The sequence below is a fragment of the Epinephelus lanceolatus genome, chromosome 8 (assembly GCF_041903045.1).
Source record: "Epinephelus lanceolatus isolate andai-2023 chromosome 8, ASM4190304v1, whole genome shotgun sequence".
Classification (NCBI taxonomy): Eukaryota; Metazoa; Chordata; class Actinopteri; order Perciformes; family Serranidae; genus Epinephelus; species Epinephelus lanceolatus.
Window position 1 is genome coordinate 417,554 of NC_135741.1, and position 19,444 is coordinate 436,997.

The following is a 19,444-nucleotide window of genomic DNA, read 5'->3' on the forward strand; positions in this document are numbered from 1 at the left end:
TCAGGTGGTGGATAACGTGTGGTCAGGTGGTGGATAACGTGTGGTGGATAACGTGTGGTCAGGTGGTGGATAACATGTGGTCAGGTGGTGGATAACGTGTGGTGGATAATATGTGGTCAGGTGGTGGATAACGTGTGGTGGATAATATGTGGTCAGGTGGTGGATAACGTGTGGCCAGGTGGTGGATAACATGTGGTCAGGTGGTGGATAACGTGTGGTCAGGTGGTGGATAACGTGTGGTCAGGTGGTGGATAACGTGTGGTCAGGTGGTGGATAACGTGTGGTCAGGTGGTGGATAACGTGTGGTGGATAATATGTGGTCAGGTGGTGGATAACGTGTGGCCAGGTGGTGGATAACGTGTGGCCAGGTGGTGGATAACATGTGGTCAGGTGGTGGATAACGTGTGGTCAGGTGGTGGATAATATGTGGTCAGGTGGTGGATAATATGTGGTCAGGTGGTGGATAACGTGTGGTCAGGTGGTGGATAATATGTGGTCAGGTGGTGGATAATATGTGGTCAGGTGGTGGATAATATGTGGTCAGGTGGTGGATAATATGTGGTCAGGTGGTGGATAACATGTGGTCAGGTGGTGGATAACGTGTGGCCAGGTGGTGGATAACGTGTGGCCAGGTGGTGGATAACGTGTGGTCAGGTGGTGGATAACGTGTGGTCAGGTGGTGGATAACGTGTGGCCAGGTGGTGGATAACGTGTGGTCAGGTGGTGGATAACGTGTGGTCAGGTGGTGGATAACGTGTGGTCAGGTGGTGGATAACGTGTGGCCAGGTGGTGGATAACGTGTGGCCAGGTGGTGGATAACATGTGGTCAGGTGGTGGATAACGTGTGGTCAGGTGGTGGTCATTCTCGGAGAAAAGATCCTGTTTCCGCTGGTTTGGTCGCCACAAACACAAATAATCTTCTGTTGTTTGTTGGTGTTGAATGGCGGCCTGCAGCTCAGCATCACACTGTGTCCTCCTGATCACAAACTCCACTAACATACGTCCCTTTAGAAATGCTGACGTGATGACGTATTTGTAGAAACGTACAGTTGCAGTTGTTCTTCCTGGTGACTGAGCTGCAGTTTCACAGCACAAAGAACAGAGGTATTAAAACAAGTCACGCAGGCTGTAATCAGATCGACTCTGAGCTGAGCTGGAACCAGGGCTGTTTCAAGACACTCTGGGGGCCCCAGGCAAGAGGCACCTTGGAGACTAAAGTGCGCTGAGGTTTGTGGACCGTTACCTTCCACAAAGAGAGAAATGTGAATGGCTCATTTCTCCTCTGACACATCATATACCTGTGTGCCGCCAGGTATTTCTGGGCAGTCATGAAATCAACAAAGAGGAAATTACTGGACCTGGAGCCGGACTTCTTCGTCGCTGGTAAGCCCTTATCTTGCACCATATTTGATAGGAATACAGCATCTGTGACCCCCGTTCAACCCACAACTGGCAGGATTCGCCTTTCATTCTGCTGCTGGTTGAAATCTGTACTCGCACAGCGTGCTCCTGAATGATTTGTTTTGCTTGCGCAAAACTATTTTTAGTCGCAAATGCGAGTAAAATGCTCGCACCATAGAACTCTGTGGAAAACAAATCACTGTAGCATATAAACAAATCTAACCTACAAGTAAAAAGAAATAAATAATAACTTTCACTGCTCAAAGATACTCAATAGCTCAGCTAATACCTGACATGTCACTGGATACAAACCACTGCAGCAGCATGTTGAGTGCCAGGTGGCCAGCGCGCGCCGTTATTGGATGGCGTATGGACACTCACCCTCTTGCGATTGGACTTTGAACTTATCCCACAGTAGTGGTACCGTGAGGTACCGTAGTACTACGGTACTCCAACAATGCTAGTGCGGGTGGCAACCAATCATGCGGGACATGGTCTCAATTTGTGTGACGCGTGAAAAGAGACAGAAATGCTGTGCAGTCCCACACAGTGCGGGACATCTGGTCACCCTACTTAGCCACTCGCAAGCAGCAGCTAGTAGGGGGCCCCATTAGGGGGGATTCCAACGTGTTGTCGTTGTTGCAGTGTCTATAGGGGTTCCATCATATTGTCATTGATATGGAACAGCCGTCTCTGGGGGCCCCCTTCCAGCTCGGGGCCCTAGGCAATTGCCTAGTTTGCCTGTTTGGTTGTGACGGCCCTGACTGGAACCATAAAACATCTGTTATAATGTTCAATATTTATAAAAACACAATCAGGACAACACGCGTCTGTCTCCGTACCACTTCATCTTTTACATAAAACCTTTGGACCACACGATGCGTCTTCACTTGGCCAATTGAAACACAGAAAGTTTCTGGGTCTCGTGACGTTGTCGTGTCAGAGTTTCTTTTTCAAACTAAAATCTGAATTTGATCTTGAATCAGTTTGACTCCACACAGAGAACAGGAAACTGAGTTTCTCATACGATTTGAGGACTGTTGGGTGTGTGTGTGTGTGTGTGTGTGTGTGTGTGTGTGTGTGTGTGTGTGTGTCTCACAGTAAAAATCCTCCAATTCTCATTTCATGCTTCAGAGAGAAGCTTCTCAACCATCACTGTTTCTTCTCTTCCTCACCTCCTCCTCTCTTCATCTTCCTCACCTCCCCTTGTCTCCTCTCCTTGTCTTGTTTCTTCCTGCTTCCTTAGAATCTGAACATGTTGTAAAAGCTTCCTTCTTCTCCAGCACCCTCCGTCCTCAGACTCTTTGTCCTCCGAGGAGGAAGAGCAGTCTGACCCGCTGTCTTCACAGCCCTCACAGAGTTGGCAATGGCAAAGGATAAGATACTCCCCCATTTAACCTGCATAGTCTGCCTGTCGTACCAATATGCCAGGATACGTATGATGCTAGCCGGAACACCCCTATGCTTCATCTTGGTGAAGAGCTTGTGATGGTTGACTCTGTCAAATGCCTTAGAGGCATCAATAAAGCCTACCAACATTGTTGAGCCCTGCCCTCTGTACTTTTCTACTGCTTCTTTTAATGCATAAATACACAACTCGCTCCCACACTCACAATGAGTGTTTCTGAACGCACCACTCACACCATCTTCCTCCATCGTCTAAAACAAGACAACACAACTTGTTAGCTAGCGCTAGCTAATTGTTTTGCCTCCAGCTAAGCCCCGCCCACCAACAAACATCACACTGTTTACTAACAGTGAAAGCATCTATTGATCACTTCAAAATGTTCTGACTGTGAGAAAATATATTTTGTAAAAACCAACATCACCACAAGAGAAAACGGTTTGTATGTTGAGGGCAACGTGTCCACCGCTGCTGTTCATGTAAAAAGTTTCCAGCTGTCTCTGAATGAAACAAACGGAGCACCACAGACAGACGTGTGCTGCACTTCACAGTAGTCGATGATGCTGATGATCACGTCATGTCACAATCACACACTCTGGAAAAGGTGACAATCATCACATGGAGACAAGCAACGTTAGGACACTGAAGAATCAAAGCTCAGCAACAGGACACAAAACACACAAACAGACAAAACTAATCATGACTGTTTGAGACAGGACTGTCTTCATCCTGAGGGACACTGTTTGAGACAGGACTGTCTTCATCCTGAGGGACACTGTTTGAGACAGGACTGTCTTCATCCTGAGGGACACTGTTTGAGACAGGACTGTCTGAAAATGAAATCTCAAACATCACTGAGGTTAAAATCTAAAATCTGTCCAGCTGTAGGAGACGAACTCTACAGGTCGTCACGACAGTATCAGGTGTGTTCCTGCTCTGTGAAAGTAGGTGGAGTATTTTGGGATGGTGTCAGTCCCCGGTGACCGTGGCAACCGCTATCTGGACCACCAACAGGTTTCCCCACAGGATGGGAAAATCATCTGTGACCTTCGCTTGAAACCCACTTCACTTCCTCCTGCTGTCTGTCTCTCTGTCTGAATCACTCTGCTCCATCTCTGCTCAGACAGACACACAGACACACAGACACACAGACAGACACACACACAGACACACAGACACACAGACAGACACACACACAGACACACAGACACACAGACAGACACACACACAGACACACAGACACACAGACAGACACAGACACACAGACACACACACAGACACACAGACACACACACACACAGACACACAGACAGACACAGACACACACACAGACACACAGACACACAGACACACACACACACAGACACACAGACACACACACAGACACACAGACAGACACACACAGACACACAGACAGACACACACACACACAGACAGACACACACACACACAGACACACAGACACACAGACACACACAGACACACACACACACAGACACACACACAGACACACAGACAGACACACAGACACACACACAGACACACACACAGACACACAGACAGACAGACAGTGACCTCAGCAGCAGCTCTCCTGGAGACAGCGCTGCAGAGTTCAACTCTCTTCCTGGCTCTTTGTGTGTGTTTGCGTCCGTCCGGTGGGGCATCATGAGATCATGTCTGACGGCTGCTGTTTTATTCAGCAACTCTGAACACTCACTGATACACGCTGCGGGGAAATAACCACACGCTGATTCACCATGGGAGTCGATTTAAAACATTCTCACAACTTACAAAGGCCAAAGACGCCGCACACACACACACACACACACACACACACACAAACACACACACACCAAAAGACACCCCCCCCCCCCACACACACACACACACACCAACAGACACCCCACACACCACACACACACACACACACACACACACCACACACACACACACACCAACAGACACCCCACACACCACACACACACACACCAACAGACACCCCACACACACACACACACACACACACACACACACACACACACACACACACACACACACCACACACACACACACACACCAACAGACACCCCACACACCACACACACACACACACACACACACCAACAGACACCCCACACACCACACACACACACACACACACACACACACCACACACACACACACACACCAACAGACACCCCACACACCACACACACACACACACACACACACCAACAGACACCCCACACACCACACACATTGACGGGACAGAACACTGATGATCAGATTTCACCCAGAATCCAGAAAGGACATGAACTCTGGCGTGTTTCTGTGGAGAAGTTGAAAAGGACATTCATCAGAATCTATAATTTACACAGGAAACTGTGCGGAGAGGAGAAGCAGCGAGTTTGGAAGAGACGGCAGACGGAGAGATGAACAGAACGAGGATTATAAACTCTGCAGAGACACAGACAGAAAGCTCATCACAGTGAGGTGGACTTCAGCTCAGCTGCAGGGAAACATGATGGAGACGGTAATTTCTGTTTCTACTCTCACATGTGACATGTGACGTGTGATGTGTAACGTGTGATGTGTGACGTGTGATGTGTGATGTGTGATGTGTGACGTGTGATGTGTAATGTGTGATTGTGATGTGTGATGTGTGATGTGTGATTGTGATGTGTGATGTGTGACGTATGTGTAACGTGTGATGTGTGATGTGTAATGTGTGATGTGTAATGTGTGATGTGTGATGTGTGACGTGTGATGTGTGACGTGTGACGTGTGATGTGTAATGTTTGATGTGTAATGTGTGATGGGTGACGTGTGAAGTGTGATGTGTAACGTGTGATGTGTGATGTGTGACGTGTGATGTGTGATGTGTGACGTGTGATGTGTGACGTGTGATGTGTAATGTGTGATGTGTGACGTGTGACGTGTGACGTGTGAAGTGTGATGTGTAATGTGTGATGTGTGACGTATGATGTGTGATGTGTAATGTGTGATGTGTGACGTGTGAAGTGTGATGTGTAACGTGTGATGTGTGATGTGTGACGTGTGATGTGTGATGTGTGACGTGTGATGTGTGACGTGTGATGTGTAATGTGTGATGTGTGACGTGTGACGTGTGACGTGTGAAGTGTGATGTGTAATGTGTGATGTGTGACGTATGATGTGTGATGTGTAATGTGTGACGTGTGATGTGTGACGTGTGATGTGTGACGTGTAATGTGTGACGTGTGATGTGTAACGTGTGATGTGTGACGTATGATGTGTGATGTGTAACGTGTGACGTGTGATGTGTGACGTGTAATGTGTGATGTGTGACGTGTGAAGTGTGATGTGTGACGTATGATGTGTGATGTGTAACGTGTGACGTGTGATGTGTGACGTGTAATGTGTGATGTGTGACGTGTGAAGTGTGATGTGTGACGTATGATGTGTGATGTGTGACGTGTGAAGTGTGATGTGTGACGTATGATGTGTGATGTGTAACGTGTGATGTGTGATGTGTAATGTGTGACGTGTAATGTGTGATGTGTGACGTGTGAAGTGTGATATGTGACGTGTGATGTGTGATGTGTAACGTGTGATGTGTGATGTGTAATGTGTGACGTGTGATGTGTGATGTGTGATGTGTAACGTGTGATGTGTGATGTGTTATGTGTGATGTGTAATGTGTGATGTGTGATGTGTGATGTGTGACGTGTGATGTGTGACGTGTGATGTGTGATGTGTGACGTGTGACGTGTGATGTGTAATGTTTGATGTGTAATGTGTGATGTGTGACGTGTGAAGTGTGATGTGTAACGTGTGATGTGTGACGTGTGACGTGTGATGTGTAATGTGTGACGTGTGATGTGTGACGTGTAATGTGTGATGTGTGACGTGTGAAGTGTGATGTGTGACGTATGATGTGTGATGTGTAACATGTGATGTGTGATGTGTAATGTGTGACGTGTGATGTGTGATGTGTAACGTGTGATGTGTGATGTGTAATGTGTGACGTGACGTGTGATGTGTGATGTGTGACGTGCGATGTGTGATGTGTAACGTGTGATGTGTGACGTGTGATGTGTGATGTGTAACGTGTGATGTGTGACGTGTGATGTGTGACGTGTGATGTGTAACGTGTGATGTGTAACGTGTAACGTGTGATGTGTGACGTGTGACGCGTGACGTGTGACATGTGATGTGTAACGTGTGATGTGTAATGTGTGATGTGTAACGTGTGATGTGTAACGTGTAATGTGTGATGTGTAACGTGTGACGTGTGATGTGTAACGTGTGATGTGTGACATGTGATGTGTAACGTGTGATGTGTGATGTGTAACGTGTGATGTGTAACGTGTGATGTGTGACGTGTGACGTGTGATGTGTAACGTGTGACGTGTGATGTGTAATGTGTAACGTGTGATGTGTGATGTGTGACGTGTGACGTGTGATGTGTAACGTGTGATATGTGATGTGTAACGTGTGATGTGTGATGTGTAACGTGTGATGTGTAACGTGTGATGTGTGACGTGTGACGTGTGACGTGTAACGTGTAACGTGTGATGTGTGACGTGTGATGTGTAACGTGTGATGTGTAACGTGTGATGTGTGATGTGTAACATGTGATGTGTAACGTGTGACGTGTGATGTGTAACGTGTGACGTGTGATGTGTGATGTGTAATGTGTAACGTGTGATGTGTGATGTGTGACGTGTGACGTGTGATATGTGATGTGTAACGTGTGATGTGTAACGTGTGATGTGTAACGTGTGATGTGTGACGTGTGACGTGTGATGTGTGACGTGTGATGTGTGATGTGTGATGTGTGACGTGTGATGTGTAACGTGTGATGTGTGACGTGTGATGTGTGACGTGTGATGTGTGACGTGTGACGTGTGACGTGTGATGTGATGTCAGCATCCAGTCGACAATGTTCAGAGTAAATGTGAGGAGAACAATGCAGTGATTCGATGAGAAGATAAACCATAAGAATCCTTTAACGAGCGCTCAGAGGGGTTTATTGTCATCAGTCATCACACTTCACCCACCACATGACCCTCAGACACTAAACATGTTCTGTCTGTCTGTTTGTGTGATGTCATGGATCAAGGCTGCAGTGTTAATTCAAATATTACCAACATCAAAATATGGCCGTAGCACATGTGAGGTCACGACAAGAGGAGGCGTCTACATACAAGACACAACATGTCATTTTCTGTTGCCAGTAGGTGGTGCTGTGACTAAAGCTCCATGTCAACGCCCCGATGTCATGAGGCTGGGACTCTTGTCAAGAATGAGAAATTCTGATTGGATAATGAAATCTGTTGATCTGTGGGAAGTACGAGTCATGCATCTGGCCAAAAATGTAAAAAAGAAAACAACAACAACTTGCACAGTAAATTCAAAATGGCCGACTTCCTGTTGGGGTTAGCATGTGGCTCTAAGAGACTTTTTTTATATGTCATACGTTGTTACATGTGCTTACCAATTGTTGTACAACAAGGTTGTGATGTACTGTGGAGGTTAATTTTTGGTAGGGGGCGCTACAGAGTCATTTCTTCACATGTGAAACCCTTAGAATAAAACATTTTTCACCTGTTCAGGTGTGTGTACAAACATTCATGAGTGTTTGAGCATCTTTAAAAAATACAATCTATTCAGAGGAGGAAGACGAATTACTTGCATCCTCCCGCCGTGGTGTTCAGGCTCTAACATCAAATAAATAAAACATCAGCTGAATATTTGTGAACACTGAATAATAATAATCTTTAAGACCAAATTAATTCATGTCAGTAGAAATGCTGCAGTCAGTGGACTGACCTGTGCAGGGAAGTTCATTCTTACAACACTGTGACATGAACTGCTCTCTAAAGCTCTGACCCTCGAAAAGTCCTTCGAACCAAACACCAAAACATGTTACAGTCATTAAAGTTACTGAAACAGTTTGTTATGGTTGAAATGTTAAAGCTAAATAAGTACTTGGTTAAGAGTCAGAAAACTGTAGCTTTCGACAACATTGTGGTGAAATTGTGGTTGTGTTGACGCACAAAAACACCAGGTTATGGTTCGGAAAAGATGCTTTGGCTTAAATATTCCGTTTGATGAACTCAACGACGTCTCAGGAAAAAATCAACCGGTTTTGTTGTTTGTTGGTCTCAAACAGTGAGTCAAACAGCTGAGTCGGGCACAGCTGCAGTTTCAAGGCTGCGGTTCTAGGACCTTAGTTTCATGCCACAGCACCACCTGCCGAATCAACCAAGGCTGCATTTTAATTTCAGATGATGGACAATAAACAAGTGCGAGGACTGAGAGTGAATTAAGTTTTATTTGTTTAACATTAAAAACAAGTCTGTTGTCTCGAACTGGAACGGAAAGTTAACGTCAGCTTTGTGCTATAAATTTACGTAATGTGAGCTAAGTATGATAACCTCGTGATCGTTTGCTGCAACTGTGTTTTTAAGTTACACAGACGCTACATAGACGTTTAGGGCAAGACCCCCTTAGTTAGCTCGTAGGCCTGTTCTGTTGATTTCACAGTCAGCACAGGTGGAGTTAATTATACAGGTGGGTGTGGTCACTTATAATACGCCCAATCGTGAATTGGATATATGTTGAAAGAGGGCGTTTTCACAAGACGTCCTTGAGCCAAATAATATTTAGCAAGAAGAAAAAGTAAAACGTGTTGACTGTCCTCATGTTTCTTTGATTTTAGCTCATTTATTTATTTAACGTTTGTGACGCCACAGTGTGATTTGGCAAAGCTCCACCAGGTGTCTTTTATTAACTGTTGACTTACTGACCTCTATAACTGATCCGTCCAAATCCAAAGGACGATAAAGGCGTGTTGATATGATCCTATGTGTCAGCTATGTGTCAGAGTTAGCCTACTGACGCCACTGTAATACTTGTTTAATACTCTTTATTACAGCATCTTTGTAAAGGTTAAATAATCCTCAACTGCGGAGGAAAACTCGGATCCTGATGGTGCAGCCTTCTTCACTGCCTTTGTCTCTGACAGACAACAGTCAGACATGGCCTACTAATGGTGGTTTGGACCTTTTTGCGCAGCTAGCTTAGCTTAGCTTAGCTTAGTTTAGCTCAGCAGAGGACCACGACAGAGTGATCAGGAGTTATGTAGATTTGATACAAACATGAACATAAAGAAAGATGGTTAACTACCAGCTCACAGAGAGCAAAGAGCGAGGATAAGTTCTTTGCTCTCCGTCTCTCCGTGTCTCTTCATATTAAAATAAACTGAATGTGACTTTTTCTTGTAGTCTGACAGTCTGTGGACTTAAAGATAACGTCACAGATTTTTCACTGATCTATTATTTGGACAAAATGATCAGATTTCCTGAGGAAAAAAAAGTGCCTCATCAAAAATATGGATTTAACATTAAGTTCCTGTTAAATAAGCAACGACTTCTTGTCTCCATTAATCCTCTGATATACAGCAGCAGAGGATGTAGTAAAATAACTTGCTCCAGGCTGCAGTTGGTTCGTCTCCTCTGCCGCTGTTTAAATCTGCTCTATAAAGAATTCAGATTCATTAAAACTAAAACCTCTCCCTCCTTCTCTGCTCCTCCCTCCATCTTCTCTCCCAGTCTCTCTGAAGGTCAGCCGCTCCAACGCTGCGGTCTATAACGATTACCAATTTCATCAATTCTGCTACAGCGAGGGAGGCTGGGGGAGGCTGGGGGAGGACGGGGGAGGGCTTTATCATAAAGCCGCACGAGGAGGGCGAGCACCAATCAGAGCTGCTGCAAGATAAATAAAAAGCAGCTAACTGACCTTCTGTCTCACTGAAACAAAGTGAAAAGGACAATTAAAGTGCAGCAGATTTATGAGGTGATTTATGAGGCGCTGATGTAAAGTCACAGTGGGGGAAACACTGCAGCACGCTGGGCTCACAGAGAAATACCACCAACAGTCTGCAGTCTGCTGTCAGCGCCCCCTACAGGCCGCAGGGTTCACTGCAGACACAGAATGAAGACAGAGGGTGATCCTCTGGAGAGCAGGAACGAGATCACTTCAGATTCATCCTCTGAGGATCATCAACATGGTGAAGAACATTCATTAAAGCTGGCCAGAAGCAGCACGTACACGATGCACCAACAAAACACAACGATGGCAGAACACCAAGGCAGAGTTACTGTCACTGGTGAGTGTCTACAGTCCTGCAGAGTTCAGCTTTAATAACGCAGCCTACAGTGAGGAGAGCTGATCACACACTGCAAATGAACTGAGAGGCTTTTGTTGATAAAATGCTGGTGATACAAAGCGAGAGCAGAGTTCCACTGTGGGGACACGTCCTCAGTGTGACTGTTTCTTATTAAACTCAAACACTGTCCTGTTGCTGTCGACATGATGAAGAGCGGAGCTGATGAAGTGCAGATCAGTTTATCAGAGTCGTCTCCAGTGACAGTGACAGGTGACTCTAAAAGCATCAGTGAGTGTTGTCCAGCTGACTTCTGCTCTGCACATTCGTCAGATAAGAAAAAAGCTTGTGATCCATATTTTTATTTACAGCTGATATTAACTGTTGGTGATGACGCTTCCTATCTCATCACACACATTCTTGTACTTCTTACTTTGTGAGGACAGTCAGAGTCATAATACATTCCCTGGCCCCTGAGCCGAACCTGAACCATCACAGCTGAATGCCTGACCCAAACTTCAACAATGACCCTGATCTACACCTGAGTCCAAACTGAACCCTCAAACAGGCCTCTGGAAAACTGAGGCCAAAATTGTCCTCACGCTGTTGGTAAAATACAGTTGTTTGGTCCTCACAGTGTAGCATGTACAAGTACACACACACACACACACACACACACACTACGCTGTGTGTCTCTATAGAACAGAGGAATCCCTGCTGTTCTTTACATCTGTACATCTGACCCCACTGACCCACACACACACGCACGCACAAACACAGACACACAGACACACACACACACACGCACGCACGCACACACACACACACACACACACACACACACACACACACACACACACGCAGCTGCCTCATGTGCTTCAAACCGCTGGTTTTCTAAATGAATCCGTCTTAGAAAGAACAAAGAAAAAAGAAATGAGCGAAAATGTGAGAAAAAGTACAAGTGACAAATACTGTGTGTGTGTGTGTGTGTGTGTGTGTGTGTGTGCTGCAGGCTCCAGGCTCCACAGAGGTCAAAGGTCACCACTCAGCAGGCTGTGTTGCCATGGTATCGACCTCGGAGTGAGCAGGATCAGCTGATGCTGGGAGATGATGTCATTGTGTGTTCAGCTGGTTGTTAATGGACTCAGCTCAACATCAACACACTTTATAAGGTCAATGTCAACGCTGAGATTAGTTTTGTTTTTTCTGTTATAAATGTGGATTTTTAGTTTTAGTTTCCAAAACTTTTTAGCTATTTTATTTGTTGTTAAAGCTCCAGTGTGTCGATTTAAAGTGAATCTGATCTGATGCTTGTGTTCTGGTTCCCTCAGAATGAGCTGTTCATATCTACTCAGGGAGCAGGTCCTCGTCTACACAGATCACCATGTTGCACCGCCATGTTTCTACAGTAGCCCAGAATGGACAAACCAAACACTGACTCTAGATAGAGACATTCATGTGTTCATGTCAGCAGCTCCTCCACAACGAGCAGCGTCAGTCTTTGTAACATGACCCAGTGTGTTCAGAGTGTTTCCTGGTGTGAATCAGCTGGTATGTGTGTTTCTGAGAGGAAGAGATAATTCAGCTCCTCAACAATCAACACTGAAGGAATTCTGACCAGGAGAAGTTTCAGCTGGTTGTAATCTGTAATCTGTAATCCTCACTGACAGACGCCACTCCTGAATCAGACACCCTGGAGCTTTAAAGGGGCAAAAAGCGAAATCGTTTCACCGCTAGGTTTGCTGTTGTGCACTGCCTGTAGACCAAAACAAAGTGTGTCATGAGCCACACCTCCCTCTACCTCTGCTCTCCACCCCCCACCCGCCCCGTATCTGTGCAGCCGAGCACCGCAGCACCTCCACGGACTATTACATCCAGACGGTCCCGGTGTTTCCTCCGCAGGCTCCACTTCACTCAGCTGCCCGATAAACCCGCTGCTTCTTCCCACTTTAACCTGAATAACAAACCAGGGCTCGGTGCTCCGGTTGGATCCAAACGGAGAGCCGGGGCTAGCTCAGAGACTAGCGGAGGCTAACTGGCTGTGCTTCCCTCCGGTCATGCTGCGGCTAACGCTCCGCTAGCCGCTCCCAGCTAGCTCCGGTTTGTTATTCAGGTTAAAGTGTGAAGAAGCAGCGGGTCTGTGGGGCAGCTGAGTGAAGTGGAGCCTGAGGAGGAAGCACCGGTTAGCCCCGGTTTCACTACAGGCAGATTCACTCGCTACAGGGGCGAGGAAATAAAACCTGAACAGCCAACTTAATTTAGCAGTTAGCGATGTCTTTCACTCACTTTCGGTCTCTGCTGTGTTTAGCTATTCCCCTGTTTACTTCAATGATGATGGTACCTGTAATAAATGTAATATATTTGCTAAGATGGAGGCGAGGCTCAGTGACTAGAAGAGCTGGTAGAAGCACTCCATAGCTGTAAGTTAACGTTACTCCAGTAGCCGGTGGCAGCCGACTAGTGCTAACTGCTAACTCTCCCGGGAGCTAACGCTAACATTCCTTCTCTTCTACGTGAGCCCGCCAGGCACGGGCTCGTGAGCCGGCTTCTACGTGAGCCTGCCAGGCACGGAAAAGAGTAGGAAAATTAGCAGTTAGCACTAGTTGGCTGCCACACTAACGTTCCTACTCTTCTGCTTGCTCACAGAGAAGAGTTAGCGTTAGCTCCCGGAGTTAGCACTAGTTGGCTGCCACCGGCTACTGGAGTAACCTACAGCTATGGAGCGCTTCTACCAGCTCTTCTAGTCACTCGCCTCCATCTCAGTAAATATATTGCATTTATTACAGGTACCATCATGCCATCTGCCATTGCTCACTGGCTGTAGCCTTTTTTAGGGAGGGAGGGCCAAGGGCTCCGAGAGGAGGAGGAGGAGGAGGAGGAGGAGGCGGTGATTCACATGAACGTACATGAACGCGCAGCCGGACCGGCTTGTAAACAATGGGCTGGAGATCAACACAGAGAGAGGGTGTGTGAGGTCATGCTATACTCCAGATGAAATTACACCTCTAGTTCTTCACATAGCAATTTTTTAATTCCTTCAATCTAGAAATGATGAATTTCACTTATTGCTCCTTTAAGTGTTTATCATCTGAAGGTTTTCACGTCTCTGGTGTTTCTGTGAGGTCTGAATGTGGAGTCTTCTTCTGTCAGAGCAGCAGCAGCACAAACGCACAGAAAAATTAATATTGATTAATGTTACGTTTGTATTTCAGACGTTACACACACGTTCGCTGCTCGGACAAAAAGTCTAAAAACGCGTGAAATGGTGTAAAGTGTTGTTGTTGTGTCACGTGTGGAGTACCAGCTGGACATGTTTCTGATGGGATATGAAGACACACTGGAAATACAGTCAGAGAACACAAGGTCAGAGGTCAAAGGGCGAGGATGAGACTCTTCAGGCAATGCTGTCATCATCTCACACGCACACACACACACACACACACACACACACACACACCCCTGACAACCAGCTGCTCCAGTTTTCTTTTATTTGTTGAACAAACTGAAGGTAAAAGATGGTCAAATATCTGCAGATACATTCTGCAGCAGCTCAGCACAGAGCGGAGGGAAAAACCCCAAAACACACACACACACACACACACACACACACACACACACTGCACAGTGTGATTTATTGACACACTCCCTCTCACTTAATCTCTGTCATGTCCTGACACAACAAGCAGCCGTCAGTCAGACCACACACTCACACATCAATAAACAAAACATCATCAGGCTGCGTTACAGACCATAATTACAGCCCTTCACTGCAGACTCATTAGGGACTGTTCTCTACTCATCACAGGTGGGGGGGGCTGAAGACACACACACTGCTCCTCGAGCCTCCCTTATTAGTTAGTAGATTTCATCAGGTACCGGCAGGTGACCCTCAAACAGCTGTGTCACAGGTACCGATATGTGTTTATATATAAACTGAGCTCCAGGTGGGCAGCAGCTGAGAACGACAACGTACTTTTTATTTTTCAGAATAAAAGGCAGTAAAAAGATGCAGTGCAGTAATATTCTGACAGTTGCTTTTATTTTGAAAGTCAGTGACACCAGTGTAACCTTTGACCCCGTGGTCACAGCCATGAAACTTTGCAGCCTGAGGATGAGGTGGCAGCCTACATGGAGTTCAAGACTTTTATTAACGGGTGACTTTTATTAACGGGTGACTTAGACATAATGACGGGTAACGGGTCGGTCTGCACTGAGCTTTACAGGTATGGGCAGGCATGGGGACTCCGCCCTACTCTCCTCTGATTGGCTGACAGATGTGGGGTCCACAGTTCGACACTTAAACAATAATCTGTGTTTATTTTACATATTACTATATTTAATATTTTAAATATTATTACATTATATTTTACATTTATTCAGTTATTGTAGTTTCACTTTGACGGTTTCTGACTGGTTAGAATTTATTATACAAAGTTTTAATTTTGCAGCAGCTGGAAAAGTGTGTGTGTGTGTGTGTGTGTGTGTGTGTTAATATTTGCAGAGTCTGGGTCAGTGAATATTTACATTCCAGCGGTTGCAAAGTAGCCATCAGCCTTATTTACCCTGGTGTGTGTGTGTGTGTGTGTGTGTGTGATAGATGGTGGGAACCCAGTGACCAAATCGTAATAGTTGCTGTCAACAGAGTTCCCGCCAACAGACACGGAGCGCTGCAGCACACACACATCAGTCAGGACCATCTGTTGAACTGAGTCAGTTTGTGTTAAAGCTCTGAGTGTGTTTCTGATGATTGGCTGTTGTGTTGTGTTGTGTTGTGTTGTGTTGTGTTGTGTTGTGTTGTGTTGTGTTGTGTTGAGTTGAGTTGTGGTGTGTTTGTTAAATGATGAAGGTTAATATCAGGTGTCTGCAGACTGAATGTGACGCTGATGAGACTCTGTCCTGTCACCTGACGGGATGGGTTCAGCTTCTTGTTTTCAAAGTGTAAAAACGTGGCAGCTGTTAAAGGTCCAGTCATCAGTGTCTGTGGGACTGATGGCCGTGAAGATCGGCACAGACAGACATAGTTCAATGGTGTTCATTGTCTTTAGTTTAACATGTCTGAGATAAAGGAACCTAAAGTCATTAACAGACATGTTCCCCTGAAGATGAATCCTACTGATGCTGCTGACCTTTGATTCGACACCGTCCTGAGAGCAACAATTAGAGGATCTCCAAAGTGCTCTGCTCTGATCTCTGCTACGTTCATAGTTTACAGAATGTCAGCCATATTTTCCTTCATGATGATGGATTACTTCACCCAACCAAAACCCATCCCCACATGCCAGTGTGTAACCAGCAGATCGTACCCGTGCTGTGAACTCACCTACACAGACGCATCTCACTATCTGAATAATGCTCCTGCAGATAGCAGGAAGGTGCTGCAGGTTTTCACTGGTCAATGGATCGATCATGTTCTGCTGCCTCAAAATAAAAACACGCCAACACTGCACCGGACCACACTTCATGTTCAACCTTCACACCCATGGCTGCATCACTAGACACAAGTACATCTGCTACTTGGATAACGTGGGTGTTGGCTTTCAAATGACAACTGTGTCAGTCTGAAATGAGTGTTGAAAGTTGCACTGCATTGAGCAGGTGTGAGATAGGGCCCCGGGGCCTCCTACCAGCTGGACGTGCCCAGGAAGATCTTTGAATGCCTGAACCACAACTGTTTTGGCACCAAAGAGCAGCGACTCTATTCCGAGCTCCCTCCGGATGTCTGACCACAGGTGAGGGTCAGGACGGAGATGGACGCTCTCCAACACAATGCCTGCATTACTGCTGACTCTGCATCAATCCACCTGCCCATCAGCTCACCCTCACATGTTAACAAGACCCAGAGACACATGACCTCCCTCACCGGGGCAGTGACTCTGTCCCAACCCAGAGGGAACGAGCCAGTGTTTTCTGTCAGACACCACAGCAGCTCCCTCTGACACCTCCCTGCTTCACCACAACTGCTGACGATCAACATCAAACTCTGCACCTCCTCTTTGACAGTTTGTTTTTTCATCATGTCCTCACAGAGTTTCTATTCTCCGTGTTTCAGTTCTTTGTTTTTATGCTTTGATTTTATTGTTTATTTTCTCTGTTAAGTTCCCAGTAAAGCCTGTGTGACCTCCAGGAACTTCAGAAATATTATTTTAATAAAACAGAGCTGGGTGGAACAACTTTCCTCCCTCCCTCCCTCCCTCCCTTCCTTCCTTCCTTCCTTTTCCCCTTCCCTCCCTTCCTTCATTCATCCCCCTTCTTTCTTTTCTTCCTCCCTCCTTCTCTCTCCTGACTGACCTCAGTGTTGCGCAGCTGAAACACACTCCCACGTGTTCTGCGAGCAGGAAGCAATAAACACACACACACACACACACACACATAGTTAGAGCTGCACGTGAAACACTGCTGCAAACAAGTGTGACAAGTGTAAGTACAACATGGCCTCAAAACTAATGTGAGGAGCTCAAACTGGAGCAACACACACACACACACACACACACACACACAGAGTAACAAAGCAGCTCTGACCAACAGACTCAGACACACAGTGAAGCAGAGCAGAACTGAACACACAAACACACACACACACACACACACACACACACAGTTAAGAGCTCGGTGTGTGAATGATGACCTCACAGATAGAAACATGAAGTAAAAGAGAGGTGTACCTCCTGCTGCTGCTGCTGCTGCTGGTCTCCTCCCTCAGGACCTCCTCTCTGTCAGCAGGTGTTCTCCTCTCTGACCCCAGAGCAGGAGGAGGAGGAGGAGGATGAAGGCTCAGATCAAACACTCATCTCCTCCATGAAACTGTTGCTCCTCTCAGCTGCAGAACTTGTGCTCACACTGACATGTCCTCCTGTGTCTGCAGAGGAGGATAGTGAGTTTGCAGCCAAAGAGCGAGCAGGAGGAGGAGGAGGAGGAAGAGGAAGAAGAAGAAGAAGAAGTCTCACTCGGTCTCTTTTTCTTGTGACTTTCTAACACCCCTCCCTTCCCTCCCTTCCTCTGTCTCTGCTCTGTGTCTAACGGCGTCCCAGAGTTCCTCAGTGCAGCCGCCGCCGAGCCGCCACTGGTAAAGCCATCTGTTGCAACACGTCTGCCTGGCTGCCTCTCCACTTTCACTCTCCCTCCCTCCCTCCGTCTCTCCCTCTGTCTTTCTCTCTCTCTCACAGAGAGAGGAGAGGGGCGGAGCCTGCTGCTTGCTGTGAGCCAATGGGGAGGCTCAGAGCTCCCTCTGCCTGACTGGAAGAGGAGGACCCAGCAGCAGAGAGGACAAAATGAAATAAATACAGGAGGAGGGGAGGAGGCCCGAGGAGAGAAAGAGAGAGACTCACACATGTGGCCAAAAGTATTTAGACAGATACTCTCAGTCTCACTGCTGCAGCTCACAGTGATAGTAATGTTCCAACACTGAGGAGGACGAGGGAGAGGCTCCCTGGGCAAAAACTAAAATTCACATTCCATCAGTTTAGTCCTGTGAGAGACGCGGTGTCATGTCCTCTGTGGGACTGAAGGCAGCTCCACAGTCTGTGTCTGCGTTAACTCGGCTCAGAGACAGAAACTAGAGGAGGAAAGCTGCTTTACAAAGTGCTGCTGCAGAGTCGGAGTGAAATGAAACTGTGGACAGACAGAGTGATGCCACAGGGTGCATCATGGGAGATGTAGGATCCACAGTGACTAAAATAAAGCACATTTTACCCTTTGTTGTTTTGACTTCATCCTCTGGAGGAGTAAAGAGCTGCAGTCGCTCTGCTGTATCAGCCTGGAGATGATTTATAGTTTAAACTGATTTATTTCCCACAGTTTGCACACACACACACACACACACACACACACACACACACACACTTCATATTCACAATCCCATTTTAAAGGACGACATGTGCAGAACAAGAAAACGCTGCAGCACCTGCAGGGCTGTGGTGCATGTTTAAAACAGATAATGGACAGATATTGAGCGTCAGTATATGGATGATTAAGGTGAAGCACAGTGCAGCCACTTTGATAATGAGTTTGAGCAGAGGGCAGGAGAGAAGGTCCACTCACTCATTCATCTCCTGCTGCTGTCTGTGTGTCCTGACATCAGCCTGATGTCTGCAGACAGCTGGAGAACGTTTGCTACACGACAGGAACAGAGTGAATGAATTTAATCTGCACTTTGTTCAGTAAACTCTGGTAGCTTCACCTCTCTGAAGCACAGAGATAATATCTCATCAATACACACAAACATGAAGTTACACATCGTCTCATAAACCGCAGCAGATCATCACATCCCTCCCTCTATCATCTTCCCCTCTCAGGTGAGGGCAGCAGGTCACTGTCGACATGTTCCTTCAATGATTCAGAACACCAGACGGTTGAAGCAGCCAACTTGGTCTCATTAAGACGTTGTGGAAAACCAGTGACCTCTGGTGTCTGACAAAAAAAGATGATCTTTCATGTTGGCATGATACGCGGCCGGTCACCGTTAGTGTTGAACAGTGCCCGGCAGCATC

The 19,444-nt window shown here is 46.5% G+C and overlaps 1 protein-coding gene across 5 annotated transcripts in view; it reads right to left on the reverse strand.

Moving 5' to 3' along the window:
• LOC117258228 (extracellular sulfatase Sulf-2-like) overlaps positions 1-18,074 on the reverse strand; it is a 100,751-nt gene extending 82,677 nt beyond the window's left edge. For all 5 annotated transcript variants that reach the window (XM_078169685.1, XM_033628888.2, XM_033628886.2 and 2 more), the window contains exon 1: positions 17,621-18,074. The gene's annotated coding sequence lies outside the window, so the exon portion shown is untranslated. The remainder of the gene's footprint in view (positions 1-17,620) is intronic.
• Positions 18,075-19,444: the final 1,370 nt, after the last annotated feature.